The sequence below is a fragment of the Lissotriton vulgaris genome, chromosome 3_1 (genome assembly GCF_964263255.1).
Source record: "Lissotriton vulgaris chromosome 3_1, aLisVul1.2, whole genome shotgun sequence".
NCBI classification, from domain to species: domain Eukaryota; kingdom Metazoa; phylum Chordata; class Amphibia; order Caudata; family Salamandridae; genus Lissotriton; species Lissotriton vulgaris.
The window spans coordinates 16,625,938-16,642,357 of record NC_141689.1 but is presented as its reverse complement, the minus strand read 5'-3'; the positions used below and the strand labels follow the sequence as shown (position 1 = coordinate 16,642,357).

Genomic DNA, 16,420 nt, shown 5'->3' with positions numbered 1-16,420 from the left:
TGAGGAATGCCATCACCCTACCTGCTTCTGATACTAGATCATCCCTCTGCCAGCCTCTGACTCTAGAACACCTCATACCTTCCTCTGATACTAGAGCATCTCTCTACCAGCCTCTGACTCTAGAACACCTCATACTGACCTATGACTCTAGAACACAGCATACTGGCTGTTAGAACACATCTGGACTCCCTCTGACTCTAGGTTACCCTCTCGCTGTCTTATGTGGATCACATGTCTCTTTCTCACCTACAGGAGGCCCCAGGCAGAAGGAGCAGCTCCAGAAGGAAACACAAACAGTAAGTACCGAGAGATGGGCCTCAGAGCATCCATAGATTGTGATGGTGTCTGATTATATAGGGTATTGCATAGTTTATTTTACTAATAACTGCAACTGTTTCATGAATATGTTCAATATTCTAAAAAAACACCCTTCTGGTTGAATCCAAGACACCATGCACACATTGCTAAAGGTGACACAAAGTTATGCATTTCTCCATGTTTGTCCTTTGAGAAACAACCGCTCAAGCCATAGCTGGCATCCCTTAGCTCTGTAATGCAGGAGCCATCACCCATAGCTGGCGTCCCTTAGCTCTGTAATGCAGGAGCCATCACCCATAGCTGGCGTCCCTTAGCTCTGTAATGCAGGAGCCATCACCCATAGCTGGCGTCCCTTAGCTCTGTAATGCAGGAGCCATCACCCACCCCTATGAGTTCAAGCCTTCCTCATGCATGCTTAGGGGAGGGCTGTAATACAGACCCCCAGCAGAGGTCTCCTCTCCTTCTGACCCGCCTGCTTCTCTGCACAGGCCTCATGAGCTTTGAGAAAAGTGCAATAAAGGAAGGTGCCTGTGACCCCAAACCTAAGAGGGGCTGGTAGAACAATCGGGAGCAGGAGAGTCAGGAGCATGTTTACGAAAAATCATGCAGGGCAGCCATTCAATGTGCTGCGCTAGACTGTGCGAAAGGGAAAGGGAAGGATTGCGTCATATTAAACATTATGGGGTGCAGTCCTGTCTTTTCCCCTGCGCTGGCGCACAATGTGCTGCCTAGTGCCACACAGGCCCACGAGCACCAGGGTGCAATCGTGCCTGCTTTGTAAGCAGTATTGTTTTTGCGCCGGAAGGGACACCCGCCTGCAAAAAATCTCCCCTGAAGCATATTCCTCTTTCTATCTCTGCTGCAGAATGCAAGAGACAGAGACATAGGAGACAATGAGGGGAAATGAATACATTTCTCCTCACTATGCCTCGCCTGGGGATGCATAGCATTTTTACACATTCCCAGCTCCACCAGTAATGGTAAATCCAAGAATGTGCCAAAATCCATAGGTTGATGCATGTGGGGCTCCTCCCAGGGGCAGAGCAATGCAACACAGCGATTCACGATTTACAAAGATGCGTACAGAGTACCCAGTGGTAAAAATCGGCATAAAGGTGCCAAAAAGTGCGACCTAATATCTCCTACAAAATACTACAACCAGCATCAGCCATTGTGCGTCTGCACCAGATCACACCCTCAGCCTAGCGCCCCTGTTTATCGTTCTCGTGAGTCACGCTTTCAAGGGGGTGAGGTCATTTCCTCATAGAGACAGCATTGAAGACAACATCAGACTCACGTTTACATGAAACCTTCAGGGCATCTTTATTAAATGCCAATTTCTAAGTTAAAAAGAGGGGACGTAAGAGCTTTCTAACATCAACTTAAAACCTACAGAACAGAATAAAATGTGCAGTTGATTGAGTGGCTTTCCCATCCCATGGGCATGCAGGTGCATGCTTTGTCCATGCCTTCTTTCTGAATGATGCAGGGTGCCCAGGTTTAACTGTGTGGGTTCACATCTCTCCTGGCCTTTGTTACCCTAATTAAAGAGCCCTGTCGGCCCTGGTGTAAGGTCCCTGCAGACACCTTGATACAGCCAGTTCTTGCTCTGTCTTCCTTCTCTCTCTCCCTTTTCCTGATAAAGTTTATTTTCAGCTCTTTTTGCTGAACTGTAAGGGACTGGCTGGAATCTTGGGGCAGGTTTTGTCATCTATGTATCTTTGAGTAGTTTATTCAGGAATACCAGCAAGGGAATCTTGTCCTGGTGCTCGAGCATACGGCAGTCTCCAGTAACTGTGTGCCCCATTCCCAAAGTAATCGGAGACAAAATCCTAACTTTAGGACTTTCGGTATTCACAAAGGGCATTTAGGTATAGTAAAGTTACGATTTTATCTCAGATTACTTTTGTGAATCGGGCCCTTCTCTTGTAAATGTTGTTAAAGTCTCGCTCCATCTGTTACACCAGTGAATGTGAGGCCTTTCCTGCTCTATGGGTAACTGACGCTGGCACGGAGCAGGGGACAGTCAAAAGGCTATGAAGGAAAGTGTTTTTCCTGAAGTTCTGAAACTGTAATCTCTGCCCTGATTCATGGGGTGGCCCATGGGGTGCCCCCAAAGGGTCGCTGCATAGGGTGGCCCCATAGGGTGGCGGCTGGGATGCATTCACACTTATACAGCTGCAACATTTTGTGTATGATGATTTATGGCTAACGTCTTTCCTGCTAGGGATGACGCAGAGGATCCAATTAGCAGATCGTGTATCTAATGTGGGTGTCCTGGAGTGTGAAGTCCCGCAAGGGTCCGCACTCTCACCACTCCTGTTCAATCTCTACCTGCAGCCACTGATAGACTCCCTGGCTAACATGGGCTGTAAAGTTTTTAACTATGCCGATGATACTCAGCTGTAGCTGAGTATCGATAATACAACATCGGCTCAGTCCATGGCCCAAAAGATACTGCGGTTTACAGTGAGCTGGATGACGATGAACCTGCTAAAAATCAATCCAGATAAAACGGAGGTCTTAGTAGTTTCAACTATCACCTCACCCTGGAATGATCTGTTCTGGCCCCAAGAACTTGGACCTACCCCAAAGCCACGCCGCAGCGTAAAGAGCCTTGGTATTAAGATCGACCAGGAGCTCTCAATGACTAGCCAAGTATCCGCTGTGGTTGGATCATGTACCAACTTGATCAGGCAGTTGCGAAAGCTAGCCCCTTTGCTTTCTACAAACATGATTCGAACCATTGTTTCAGCTACAATAGTCTCCAGTATTGACTATGGGAACGCACTATATCTAGGTCTACCAAAAAATGTAAGCAATCGTCTACAGGTTAACCTGAATGACGCAGCACAATTAATCTTTAGATCACCTAGACAGACCCATGCGTCCCCTCTACTCTATAGGTTACACTGGCTCCCTATAAAGCAAAGGGTGGAATTTAAAAGCCTGTGCATTGCCCATAAGGCAATTTATGGGCAGGCGCCTGCCTATATAAAAGAGAGGTTTGAAGTGTATAATCCCAAGCGAGCTCTAAGATCTTCCAACTCCCTACTGCTGTCATGCCCACGCTTTATAATGACGACCAAAGGTGGTAGATCCTTTTCAGTCTAAGCCCCTACCATTTGGAATAAGCTACCGGAGGTCCTTTGTAAAGAACCTAATCTCCTCCGTTTTAGGAAATCTCTGAAGACACTGCTATTGAGAGACGCTTTTGCAGCTCTGTAAGATAGACCGATAATCTGTATTCCTGTTCACCCTACTTCTTGTTGCTGTATTCTGTCAGAAGCGCCATGAGACCTGTCGGTGATTTGGCGCGATATAAAACCCAGATAACAATAACAATAACAATGACCCATTCTCTTTGCAACTCTAAAGAGAGCCTCAGTTGCACTTATAGATTAAACTTAGCCATTCCTATATGGGAACCCCAGTTGCCAGAAAGGGAAAACTGACTCCCCAATAGGAACAGTTTTGCACTTCTCTGGCTTATGCTCTCTCACAAAGTGGGTCATTTTCCCCACTTTCCCCCTTCCGCGACCAGCACAAAGGTTTTAGTCCGAATGAGCTTGAGGTCTCTTTGCTACATATATGCTACAAATGTATAAATCAACTTTGACGATCATGAAGGGCTCTAGCTAGTAATACTGCATCATCTGCACATAGGAGCACAGGTGTTGTGTGAGAGCCTAATTTGAGCACGTCAGCATCCACCTCTTCTTACACGCTGTCCACCTAATTTACGTAAAAATAGAATAGAAATGGGCACGGACGCAGCCTTGCCTAATGCCCCCAATAACCCACACTCATTTTAGATCCGGTCACTTAATTTTCGTTTTCAGACTCTGACCCAGAGCAAGAGAGAAAAACATAGAAGCGGGACAGGAAGAAGAGAAAGAAGGAAAAACCAGTGCCAAGGAAAGGGGGAATACAAAAGAACATAATATGGTGAAATAAGGAGGCAGGGCTTGTCATGTGAAGAATGAAAAAGGTGAGGGATGGAATTGACTCCACACTGCCTTAGTATTCCGTAGCCCAACCTTTGATGGCTGTGACTGAAGGCTTCTGGTCACACATTTCCTTCTAACACTTTTAGGCCCTAAATACAATGCCTGTCCGACATCGTTGCAATAATTGAACTGTCCAACAAGGAGTCCATGGTCCCATCTGCCTCATTAGGATGTGACCGCCAGTATGGCGGTCGGAAACGTGCCCTTTTTTATTGCGACAGGTGCTGATGGTTCGAAAAGGGCGTCAGCACAAGCCGCAATGAAAAAGGGCATGAAAACAAACATCCTCGCACCTTTTGCCAAGCCCCACATGGAGCTTGGCACAAGGTGCATGGATGTTTGAGGGGGCACCACAATTGCCCCCAGGCCTCATTCTGGAGGCTGCAGAGGGATGGGGACCCTGCTAGTGGAGTGGTGTTGCTCACTGGTTAGAGGTGGCAGACCTGTAAGCAGAGGACGCCCGGGACCAGGGTTCAATTCCCGACGCGGCAGGGTCTTGGACCAGGGTCAACTGTCTCGATAATTCTCGCCTCAGTGCCTACTCTAACCAGGGAACACACTCGGCAACTCTGGGCATTAAGCTTACCTCATCTCCAAAACGGCCCCCCACAGACGCGGGGGATGCCTGGTTTCACCCTGGAGATACCCAGTAAGGGACCATCTCACAGGGAAAACCAAGACGGGTTCCCCAGCGGTCTATAGCGCCAGGACACTCGGGTAGAGTAACAGTGCGCTTTACAAGTATCCCTTATTTACATTTACATTTAGAGGCCCCAAAACCCGTTTCAGACCCCATTTCAATGGCAATCAGACCACCTTGAAAGGCTGCCTCAAAGGTACATTGTAATCCCTACAGCGCTGCGGGAATCATCAGTCGGTCCATCCGCGTGCCGCCTCCAACCGCAGCGCATCTTAATGCGGCAGTCGGACCGCAGCACCAGATGGCGGTTGGTCCGCAATCGATGACCACAACCAACAATCTGTTTTTTGCCGTCTGACCGACATAATAATGAGGGTCTTATTGTTTTACAAATTAAGCACAGCATCTATACAATCAAAGCATGCACCACAGGACTGCTTGTGCTTCAACACCGTAGAACGGAGCAGGAGGGACTTTATTGATACTGCTTTTCCCATTACAACATCGGAATTACATTAAGGGGCATATTTATCAAAGGGTTGCGTCGCCCTTGAGCCACATAATGGGGAGCAAGAGTAATGCAATGCGTAACTGTGATTTATCAGGGCTTGCAAGGCACCGATGCATAGCCGTGCATGGCTTGGCAAATCTAGAGTAATGCAACGCGTAACTGTGATTTATCAGGGCTTGCAAGGCACCGATGCATAGCCGTGCATGGCTTGGCAAATCTAGAGTAATGCAACGCGTAACTGTGATTTATCAGGGCTTGCAAGGCACCGATGCATAGCCGTGCATGGCTTGGCAAATCTAGAGTAATGCAACACTTAACTGTGATTTATCAGGGCTTGCAAGGCACCGATGCATAGCCGTGCATGGCTTGGCAAATCTAGAGTAATGCAACACTTAACTGTGATTTATCAGGGCTTGCAAGGCACCGATGCATAGCCGTGCATGGCTTGGCAAATCTAGAGTAATGCAACACTTAACTATGATTTATCAGGGCTTGCAAGGCACCGATGCATAGCCGTGCATGGCTTGGCAAATCTAGAGTAATGCAACGCGTAACTGTGATTTATCAGGGCTTGCAAGGCACCGATGCATAGCCGTGCATAGCTTGGCAAATCTAGAGTAATGCAACGCGTAACAGTGATTTATCAGGGCTTGCAAGGCACCGATGCATAGCCGTGCATGGCTTGGCAAATCTAGAGTAATGCAATACTTAACTGTGATTTATCAGGGCTTGCAAGGCACCGATGCATAGCCGTGCATGGCTTGGCAAATCTAGAGTAATGCAACACTTAACTGTGATTTATCAGGGCTTGCAAGGCACCGATGCATAGCCGTGCATGGCTTGGCAAATCTAGAGTAATGCAACGCGTAACTGTGAATTATCAGGGCTTGCAAGGCAACGATGCATAGCCGTACATGGCTTGGCAAATCTAGAGTAATGCAACGCGTAACTGTGATTTATCAGGGCTTGCAAGGCAAGGATGCATAGCCGTGCATGGCTTGGCAAATCTAGAGTAATGCAACGCGTAACTGTGATTTATCAGGGCTTGCAAGGCAAGGATGCATAGCCGTGCATGGCTTGGCAAATCTAGAGTAATGCAACGCGTAACTGTGATTTATCAGGGCTTGCAAGGCAACGATGCATAGCCGTGCATGGCTTGGCAAATCTAGAGTAATGCAACACTTAACTGTGATTTATCAGGGCTTGCAAGGCAACGATGTATAGCCGTGCATGGCTTGGCAAATCTAGAGTAATGCAACGCGTAACTGTGATTTATCAGGGCTTGCAAGGCAACGATGCATAGCCGTGCATGGCTTGGCAAATCTAGAGTAATGCAACGCGTAACTGTGATTTATCAGGGCTTGCAAGGCACCGATGCATAGCCGTGCATGGCTTGGCAAATCTAGAGTAATGCAACGCGTAACTGTGATTTATCAGGGCTTGCAAGGCAACGATGCATAGCCGTGCATGGCTTGGCAAATCTAGAGTAATGCAACGCTTAACTGTGATTTATCAGGGCTTGCAAGGCACCGATGCATAGCCGTGCATGGCTTGGCAAATCTAGAGTAATGCAACGCGTAACTGTGATTTATCAGGGCTTGCAAGGCAACGATGCATAGCCGTGCATGGCTTGGCAAATCTAGAGTAATGCAACGCGTAACCGTGATTTATCAGGGCTTGCAAGGCAACGATGCATAGCCGTGCATGGCTTGGCAAATCTAGAGTAATGCAACGCGTAACTGTGATTTATCAGGGCTTGCAAGGCACCGATGCATTTCCGTGCATGGCTTGGCAAATCTAGAGTAATGCAACGCTTAACTGTGATTTATCAGGGCTTGCATGGCAACCAAGCATAGCTGTGCATGCCTTGGCAAATATAGAGTAATGCAACGCGTAACTGTGATTTATTAGGGCTTGCAAGGCAACCAAGCATAGCCGTGCATGCCCTGGCAAATCTAGAGTAATGCAACGCGTAACTGTGATTTATCAGGGCCTGCAAGGCACCGACGCATAGCCGTGCATGGCTTGGCAAATCTAGAGTAATGCAACGCGTAACTGTGATTTATCAGGGCTTGCAAGGCACCGATGCCCAGTCGTGCATGGCTTGGCAAATCTAGAGTAATGGAACGCTTAACTGTGATTTATCAGGGCTTGCAAGGCAACAATGCATAGCTGTGCATGCCTTGGCAAATCTAGAGCAATGCAAAGCAGAGCGAATCACTGTGTTGCGCTACTCTGCCCCAGGGAGGTGTTCCATGGGTCGAACATTGGTGTTCCAACACATCCACCAATGGATTTTGTTGTAATCCCTGATTCACCATTACAAGTAGACCTGGGAGTGTGGTAAAATGCTACACCTCATCAGGTGCGGGGCTCCGAGGAGAAAGATCTTTATTTTTTCCTATTCCTTCCTCTTTCTATGTGTTCTGAATTCTGCAGCAAACATTGAAAGAAGAAACTCACGCAGCCTTGCACCATGATGCACCGGTGCCCACATTGGTGCTATTCAGCACGTTATGTGTTTGCTCTGGGCAATGAGAGGAATGCACCGTATATTGTTAAGTACCATGAATTCCTGCCCTTTCGCTATCACACAGCACAGAGTAGCAAGTCACCTTGCTGAGATCAGAGTTTTTAAAAAGGTCAAAAAACTTTGTGGCCTTGTATAAAACATGTCCTTGAAGCCCCAGGTGAGGGGGATGACACGAGCAGAGCATCTCTATTGACTTGAGGGCTTGGCTGGGAACCAGGGGTTTGGAAAATACTCATAAACCCCTCTACTCCAGCGCACTGCGCGATTTCCAACTCACACATATGGAGACCCAGGCCACCCAACTCGAGACTCTGCCCCCAGGGGATGGGTCCGAGGCTCAGGACAAGAGGCTTGCCTTTCTAAGAGACGAGATCAGGCAGACCTCCCTGGAGGCCGCCAAGCTGCTAGGAAGATCTTCGGTAGCCTGAGTGTATGGATGGGGAGATAAAAATGGGAAGCTCCTCCATCGCCTGGCCACTTACCCTTACATTTATTACATTTCATAGGCATTTCATAGCCGTCATTTCTGCACCGGCTTCTCCAGCTTCTCTCAGCGTGGCGCGTACTGTGATGCGCTGTGCAGGTTCCCTCAGCGTTGTGCATACTGTGAAGCATGTCACCAACTAGTGGTGAGTGAGGGCCTTTTTAAGAACCTAACATGGTTTCTTCTGTACTTGCACACTTGCTGACAAACTAATTGGTTTGTTCCTACAGTCACTTCAGCAGTGAGGCTAATTTGTTATTTGATGTATATTATCACCCTGCCTCATCCAGCTTGCACCAGGTGTTGTCCATCTCCTTGTTCCTCCAGTGCTGAATGTTGGTTCCCTGGGTTTCTCTGCCAGTATGTTCACCGCTGACTTTCACAGCTCACAGCTTGTCTCTTGACTTCTTTTATGTTGCTCAGCTCCCCAGCCAATTATATACATCACCGGTGACGAACACACCATTTTGCATGTCTCAAGTTCTTCAGTGACACACTTTTGGTCTTCTCTGATGCAAACCCCTCTGTAGTGAGATGCACACTTCATAATATTTTGCGTGTCATCTCCTGGGTCCTCTCACTGTACATGCTTCAACCATTTGTGGTGACACAAACACCTTTCCATTTTGCACCTTATCCCTAGCATACACCCAGCATCGTCTCTTCAGTCTCTTCAACAGGCCGTTCCAGTAATCCTCTTCTGGGGTTTCCTTTCTGTGCTATCCTTCCTGACATGGCTGCTGCAAGCATGACCCAGCTCCCAACTTTCCTAAATGAATGTGGGGAACCCAACCTTCCTTGGAAAGAATGGGTCAAGATCTTTGAGTCATACCTGATCACCATTGGTGGGGGGGGGGGGGGTTTAAGTGCCTTAAGAAAACAACACATCCTCCTTCACAATCTGGGTACCCATGGGAGGAAAGTTTTTGATACCCTACCAGACCCAGAACTGAAGAAGATGGAGACGCTTATGAAACATCTTTAATAAAGGCGGAAATATACTTTGGAGACAAAATCAACATTGTGCTGGAATGACACAAGTTCTTTTGTAGGGCGTAAGGAAAACATGAGAGTATTTCCAGACGTCTAATTGAACTATGCCAATTCGGAGATCTCAACGACTCTCTTATTAGGGACCAAATGTGAGGTGCACCTATAATGGTAAAATCCAACAAAAATTGCTGCAAACACAACCTGATTTGCAAGCAGCGATTGAGCTGGCTAAATCTATTGAACATACTGCACTATGTATGAAAGAGATTAAACCTAATCCTGTTCTACTCGAACAGTCCCATTCAGTTCAGAACCAAGTGATTGAAGTTGTTGAATCAGAAAATGCTGATACCATCAACGGAAACGCTATTTGTAAAATTAAAAGTGCTAAAACCTATAGTTCTACTTGTGACAAAAACCCCAACAGATTTAAATGTTACCAGTGTCGTAGCAGCAATCACCTTGCCAATAATCCATATTGCCAAGCCATATCAACTATTTGCAAGAGGTGCCACAAGAAAGGCCACCTAGCCAGAGTTTGTCACAGTAAACAAAGCAGTGCGTTGGCTACTCCTGAGCCAAAAATTCAATCAGTAAAGAAAATTCTCTTCCAATCCGAGACAACAGCACCGTAAATCAAATAAACTACTCACAATGTGAAGTTGGGTTGGGTGGCTAGAAAATCAACATGTTTGCAGATTAATGTTCTCCATTCACCTTTGGGAACATTACTGACTTTAATAAAATGAACTTCTGTAAAGAAAGCAAATTAACCAAACCCCGAATTTCTCCCACCAGCTGCACTAGAGAATCTATCCCTTTAAAGGGCATGGTCAAAACCCACATTTCATTCAAAGACCATATCACCCTAGGGAAGGTCTACATAGTTGAGGAGGAGTCCAACCTTCTTGGTCTTTGTTGGCAACACCAAAAAGAGTTAGGCATAGAGCTGGATCCTAACAATCCAGAGCAATTCTTTACCATTGATTTGTCCACCCAGGGTGAAACCTTTACCAAAGAATTCCCTGATGTCTTCACTTCCAAACTTAGGCTCCTTAAAAGTTTCCAACACAAAATAAAATTGAAACCAAATGCCAAACCCATTGCACACAAAACTAGGCCAATACCTCACCTTATGTGGGAACCCCGTAAAACTGAACTGGTCAGACTACAGTCCCTAGGTCTAATACAACCTGTGGATTGTACTGCTTGGGTTGCACCTATGGTTATCGCTAAGAAGGCCCATGGGAATCACATTAGATTGTGCATCGACCTCAGAGACCTCAATGATAACATAAACCTAATCATTGAAAGACACCCACTTCCATGCATCCACAAGGTTTTAAGCACCATGGGAAAGCCACTTACTTTAGTGTACTAGACCTTTCCAGAGCCTACCATCAAGTAGAGTCACACCCCAACTCCAGAGAATTAACTGCTTTGACCACTCCTCTGGGGTCATACATGTTCCTCAGAATGCTGTTTGGACTCGCTTCGGCAGCAGAAGTATTTCAAAAGATAATGCAGCACATACTTGAAGGAGTCCCTAAAACCTTGTGCTTCCAAGACGATGCCTTGATCTATGGAACAACACCTAAAGAGCATGATTCCACTCCCAGGATGGTCCTCAAGAGTTTCAAAGAGGTGGTCCTTACCCTTTAAGAAGAAAATTGCCAAATCGGCGTGGGAACCATTGACTACCTAGGGCACACCATATCAAGGGACGGATTTAAATGCAAGTTAAGCCTCCTTGATGCTGTTGAAAAGGCCAAAACACCCATTACTAAACAAGAACTCCTATCCTTCCTGCGTCTTGCAGAATATATGGCCAAATATATCAAGAATTGTTCTGATCTTTCAAACGACCTTAGCGAACTCACAAAAAACCATACTCCCTTCAAATGGCTAGAGCTGCACAAAGAAGCCTTTGACAACATCAAAAGAAGTATTTTAAATGCCCCCCACTTATGTAATTTTGACCCTTCCATGAAGAACATTCTGACAACAGAGGCCAGCAATAAAGGTCTAGAAGCTACTCTCTAGCAATTCATCGGTGTAAGAGAACGCATTGTTGCTTTCGCTTCCTGCACTCTCAACTGCTCTGAAAGGAACTATTCTGTCATAGAGAGAGAAGCCCTGGCCTGCTTCTGGGCGATTAAACATTTCAAGTTCTACCTGTGGGGGATAAAGTTCACCGATCACAAGCCCTTCATCTACTTGTGCAGTTCCAATGGCTCAGATAATAGTACACCCAGAGTATCTAGATGGGTACTAGGCCTAGAAAGCTTTGTTTACAAATTTGAATATGTTGCGGGCAACCTCAATACTGCGGGTGACTTCCTTTCGAGGATACCATTAGAAATATCCAAACACTTTGAAACACCTGAATTTCCCATCGTCAAGACCTAGACAAATACTGGGAAATAAGACATGAGATTTACTTGAACAATGACTACATATGGAGAAACAACAAGATCATCCCGACAGAAGGTCTGATAGACAAAATAATAGACTTGGTCCATGAAGGCCACCTAGGGAGGAGCCTAACAAAAAATAGACTTAGAGAGCACTATTGGTTCCTCAATATGGAATCTATGTTCGAGACCAAAGTCATGAACTGTACCATATGCACCAATAGCGACAAAACTAAACACACCCAAATGGCACCTCTTTCCCCAGTCTCCATTCCGGGCAAACCATGAGAGAAATTAGCTCTGGGCATCATTGCTCGAATCAATAAGAGAGGTGTCACTAAAAGATTTGCGTTTGTCCTGATGGATTTTCACTCCAACTGGGTAATCATTAAAATGGTACACCAAATCACTACAGAATCCCTCATCAACTTCCTACGAGGTACCTTCATCACCGAAGGCATTCCAGCCACCATGGTAACGGACAATGGTGTCCAATTCACCTTATCAGCCATGTCCAACTTCCTGACCATCTTAACCATAACCCACCTAAAAGCAGCTCTGTACTGTCCTCGAGTTAACGACTTGGTAGAGAGAGTAAACAGGATGGTAAAAAAGAACATTCAGCTAGCTTGCATCAACAACCTACCTGTCGAACGCTTTATTCAAAATATGCTCTGGGCTTAACATACCACTCCAAACCTGGTCACTGGAATGTCACCATTCTCGTGCTCAGAAGAAGAAAACCCAGTACAAAGTTCTTCCCTAACTGGTTCAGGGGTGGAGAGGTAACAGCACATTCTTTTGACAAAGCCAACCCTGCAATAGCTTCCCATCAAGCCAACTACAAAGACTGATATGATCAAAAGCATGGATCTAAGAACCGGGAATGGTCAGTAGGCAATCGGGGTGCTGTGAAAAAATCCACACTCGCAGGGGATCATACATTTAAGTTCTATGAACCCAGAAGAATAGTGGTCATCAAAAACAACACTGTAGTCCTTGACAATGGGCAAAACTGGAGCATGGACCGGTTGGCTAAATGCCCTAACTTAAAGGACTCCACTCAAGGTGATACACTATCACCGGGGGACCCTGACGTTTTGGTGACGCCTCCCAGCAGCAGTATCAGAAGACCTACTGTCTCACCCAAATGGCATAAAGACTTCATTATGTAATAACGTTTTAAGCTCTTTTACATGTCTTATAATACCCTTAAGTTACTTTATCTCCCTTATAACATACCACCTCATTCCTATGGTATCTCCCGCTCTCTCTCTCACCCCCTCCCTTTTCCACCTCTTGGAATGTTCCTACAGTTGAGCCAGAGGCTGCCTTAGAATGTTGACAAGGCAGCCTGACGGGCAGAGTTGGTTGTCTCTGAACTTGCAGTGAGACATGTTTGAGGTTTCAGAGTGGAGGCCGTAATAAAAGAGTACTTGAACTTCACCTACCTGTTCCAGGTGTTTTTATAACACAACTTCTTACTTGAATATAGGCCACCTGATGCCCAGTTCATGACCGGTAATCTGGGGAAGGCAGGAATCTCCAGCATCTATTGTTCTCTTACAAACAACACCCCCAACTCACTATCTCAATTCTGGGACAAATGGGAGGGTTGGCTTGGGGCCCTGGAGGACCCTGAGTGGAAGGACGCATTGATGGCTCCCAAAACAATTACAGTCTTGACTAGTCCAAATATACTACCTTCATGCTGCCTACCTTACACCACTGCACCTCCACTGCATGTGGCTCCCGCCGATGCGTTGCTTTTACCCACAAGCAGATTTTTATCACATGGTTTGGCTTTGTTCTGCGATCAAGAGGTATTTGGAGTCCCTGACCGGAGAGCTCACTGAGGTCCTGGGCTGGGAGGTTCCCCTTGATCCACTGACTCTGCTTCTGTGCATCACCGAGGGGCTGGATGATACGAGAGCTGACAAACTCTTAACACATCACTGATGGTGGCCAAAAGGGACATTGCAGCTCACTGGCTAAACTCAACTGCACCTACTTTGGAGCTTTGGTGCAGGGGAGTGGACTGGTGTGCCGCCCAAGAACAGCCTCTGTATGCGGCCAGAGGGAGCCCCAAAAAGCTTTGTCGACTGTGGGGCAAATGGGTCGGTGGTAGGGAAATAAAGGTTTTTAATACGCAGCCAAGGACTGGAGTGGGAATGCTGATACCTTCCCTATACATGTGTGCCTTTATATGCCAATGTGATGTGTTTTCGTCTTTGCCTTGCCATGTACATCATAACCACAGTTTGTGCTGTTACCTTCGTTGCAATTTAAAATCAATAAAATTGGTTATCAAAAAAAACCCTCGACTGATGAATAGCTACGTTTACTCACAGGGGTTGCAATCTCAACGTCAACTGCTCAGGATGTGTCCTGGACCTCATGCATGTAACATAGATTAATCAATCAGGATTTACAAAGCATTGTTATTCACCCAATAGGTTATCCAGGCACTTGTCAGTCCTGGTTGGCTCATTCAAACAGCTAGGTCTAGAGGGCCATTCGGAATTCCAGAAGTGAGGTTATGCTCTGGAGCTGCGTGGGAAGGCTGTTCCCGGTTTATGTTGTGGTGTAGGAGAAGGAGCATCCTCCACTTCCACTTTTGTGGGTGCCGGGAGTGTGGGCAAGTTATGAGAATGTGGAGATTTATCGTCTTTACGCTTGGTGGAAGTTGGGGTGGAGGCTAATGTAGGCAGGTCCCTTGTGTGCATGGGTCTGAAGCTTGAATTGAAGTAAGACCACCTTATGGCAGGTTCCCCTACCTGTGAGATTCATTCAGAGAATGTGAGGTTGCGCCTCAGCCCGCCCTCATTTCCTCCTAAAACAGGAATCCTCTGTCGGATCATTTTAGTAATAAGTGCTCCCAGCAGCCTGCAGAACCCTTCCATCAATCTGTAATGGTTACTTCCCACCACAGGGTGGCAGTCAGTATGTATATTTTTGATTTACAGACTCAGCCCGTCTAAGAAACAGTAAATTCCTGAAAAACAAACACCAACTGCTTCACAGAGATCTCTCCCCTTCACCTGTGGGCCACTGAATATTTTTTCTCCCCTTATGTGCTTCAATAAGGTCCAGGCAGGAGGATGCGTTAACAAATCCAATAAGTCTGGCCTATGAAGCTGGTGCACTAGTTACATTCATTTTAAATCAAAATCATAAGAAACATTATTCTCATTGGCCCAAAGAAATATTTTACAGGTTTTAAATTATTGTAACCTGTGGGTAAAGTTTAGACTAACAAGGATGACACAAAAAAAGTAAAAAGAAAGGAAACAAATGCAAAGAAAAACACATTGGCAAACTAATCTATTGGCCACCAGGCCTGGTGCTAAAGTGCACTTATGTATTGCAGACGTGCACATGGGGTCAAGCAGAACGCCATCGCTCACAGTGCGAGAGGACTGAAGAGTGCGCATATGCACAAGTCTGTATAGAGGTTAACGTAAAGTTATAGTTAGGAATTGTAATCGTATTTTACTTTACATTAAAAAAACTGAGGTGACCAAGGACAGCGTACTGATTCCATAGACGTCAGTAGGGGCGTCCGCCAAGGGAGTGTTTTGGCCCCCACGCTCTTCTCTCTTTACATAAACAGTGTTGTGCAATATCTGCAGCAGGACCCCTCTGACGCGCCAATGGTTGTAACGCTGCTGTTTGCGGATAACACCCCGCTGGTGTCAAAAACCCCCCTAGGGGGATCAGAAGTTGCTCACGTGATTTAATACCTTTTGTAACATGTGTGGTCTGGAGATTCATATTTCTAATACATTTCTGACAATCAATCCCCATACATCATATAAGGGCAGACCTGCTATGGGCGGGACCCCGCTGGAGAGAGTTAAGACCTTTGATTGGCTGATTGTATGTCTTGGAAGCGCCAAGTAGCTAAATCGATCGTGAGGCACTCTCAAATAGCTGGTTCCAGAACAGCTACCTCCCTATATCTCTCAAGATATTCGAATCCAAAGCGGTGGGAGGAAACCCTAACAGTGCAGAAGTCTGGGCTTTGAAAGGCTGGTCCATCTCGTCAGAGCTGAGAGAACATTCCTGAGGAGTACAGTCCCGCTTCCCCTCTGCACACCACTCCATTCCCTAAGGCTTGATTTGGGTCAGAAACAGATTTCCGGATAAGGCTGCCCTCTGTCTACTGCTGTTTTGTCGGAGGATCTGGTGCACCCTAGAGCTATCCCCCTACGCTAAGGCCCTAGACGAAGTGCTCTCCCTAGATAAGCAGAATAAGATTGGCTGGTTAAGGAACATCGGGCATATTAGCAAGGGCCATTTCGCCGCTTTAGCAGGACTTTTTCACGCTAAAGCGGCGATATTTTTATCGCCCTATCAGCAAGCTGTTGCTAACAGCAGTTAGCGACAGCTTTTAGGCGATAGCGACCGGTTTGGGGCCCGCTTTGCATGTCAGCGATATTTATCGCTAATGACATGCAAAGTGGGGGTACCCAAACTGTTAGTGACTGAAAGCAGTAGCTAACAAAGCTATTGCC

General features: G+C 46.3%; 1 protein-coding gene across 1 annotated transcript in view; it reads left to right on the top strand.

Annotated features, from left to right (window-relative positions):
* Positions 1-271: 271 nt before the first annotated feature.
* Positions 272-16,420, top strand: part of LOC147725831 (uncharacterized) — a 166,909-nt gene continuing 150,760 nt past the window's right edge. The window contains exon 1 of the mRNA XM_086960005.1: positions 272-296. The gene's annotated coding sequence lies outside the window, so the exon portion shown is untranslated. The remainder of the gene's footprint in view (positions 297-16,420) is intronic.